General features: G+C 37.6%; 1 pseudogene; it reads left to right on the top strand.

Moving 5' to 3' along the window:
- Window positions 1–275: 275 nt before the first annotated feature.
- Window positions 276–374, top strand: LOC132305926 (small nucleolar RNA R71; annotated as a pseudogene).
- The last annotated feature ends 1,328 nt before the right edge of the window (window positions 375–1,702 follow it).

Here is a 1,702-nt window from a genome sequence, read left to right as displayed (position 1 = left end):
ATTAATCAAACCTTTGAGTTAAAGATTTCACCTTGGTGGCTATGTCATTTGAATTGTCAACTTGGTATAAGCCGACATTCTTCCTTCCACCTAGAATTCTACCATTTTTAGAGGACAAAGATCTATGCATGGAATTTTCACTCATACTTTCATACAATTGCCAAACATCATTCTCACGTTTATCAAGGTAAGAACCACCCATAGATGCATCTACCATTCCTTTTTGATTATCTGGCAAACTTTCAAAGAAGTATTGGACTAATTCCCCCTTAGGAATGTCATGATGTGGGCATTTCTTAAGCAAATCATTAAATCTTCCCCATGCCTCATGAAACAGTTCCCCTTTCCCTTGAGAAAATTCACGAATGGAATTTCTCATAGCATTGGTCTTTAATACCTGGTAGTACTTCTTCAAGAACTCTTGTTGCATTTCGGTCCAAGAAGTTATCGAGAAAGGTCTAAGATTATTGAACCAATATTTTGCTTTGTCTTTAAGGGTAAAAGGAAAAAATTTGAGTCTTAACACTTCTTCTGGCATGTCCGTGTATTTTACAGTGGAACACACTTCAAGAAACTCATCCAAATGCTTGTACGGTTCTTTACTTGGAAGTCCATGATAGTTAGGAAGCATTTGAATGGTTTGCGGTTTAATCTCATAGTGATGTGCTCTAAATGGGGGTAATTGAATGCATGTTGGTGCATTATTTTCATTTGGAACATAATGATCACGCAAAGCAATGGGAGGATTCCTATCTAGTGGTGCTAAACGAACATCGTGATTAACTTGAACCATAGGAGGTTGTGGAGCAAAAAATTGGCCGAGGCATTCCCAATGGAATTTGGCCTTGTTTTGTGGTGGAATGAATGATCTAGGCATGTCTAATGGTACTTGGATGTTGTCATGACGCACATTAGGGTGGAGGAAGCCTTATTGGTCTATGTGACCAAGGTCCTCCACCTGGTCATCATGTTGCTCATCCATTGATGAAATGAAGTGATGAGAACTACCTCTTCCCCTATGATTACGAACAACCAATTCAATATGCAAATTTGGAGGGACAAGAGTAGGATTTAATGACCTATGACCGTGCATGCACTAGCAAAATAAATAACAAGTAAATAGCAATCACTTCGCTCTTACAACAAATCAATCAACAAATCTCCATATTCAATGATCCCATACTCCCATGCTTGAATAATATGCAAAGAAAAGTAAATTGCCTCCACCCGGGCTCACGATTTATCTAAGAATGTAAGAACTTGACACTACGCAGGACGACGATTTAACTAGAGATTGAGTTAGGAAGATCTCACAAAGGTTCCTTAAGCAACTTCAATTCATTTTTCAATTTTTTCGCTTAGCTTTGCAATTTTTAGATTTTAGACCTTTTTATGCTTAGCTTAGCTCCTTGCTTTTTAATTCTCCCTTACTTGATTTCCTTGCTCAATTCACCTAGCCAAATAAGAACAAACACAATAAGTAACTAAAAAAAAAATAAAGTAAAAACACGATCAATAAAGTACTAATTCCTAATTGTTTCCAAAACACAGCGTTGCCAATTCAATCCCCGGCAACGGCGCCAAAACTTGGTGTGGTTCTAGTCGTGTTGACCAACCAAAGTTGCAATGAAAGTGTGGCTAAGTTTAAATTTGTATAAAACCACTACTACCTCTAACTACTAATATAGCTAGGGTGAGTAGG

This window comes from Cornus florida, unplaced genomic scaffold (genome assembly GCF_030987335.1).
Source record: "Cornus florida cultivar Cherokee Brave unplaced genomic scaffold, ASM3098733v1 CherokeeBrave_3.0.0_Hap2_Chr04, whole genome shotgun sequence".
In the NCBI taxonomy this organism is placed as follows: Eukaryota; Viridiplantae; Streptophyta; class Magnoliopsida; order Cornales; family Cornaceae; genus Cornus; species Cornus florida.
This window is presented reverse-complemented; position numbering and strand designations above follow the sequence as displayed.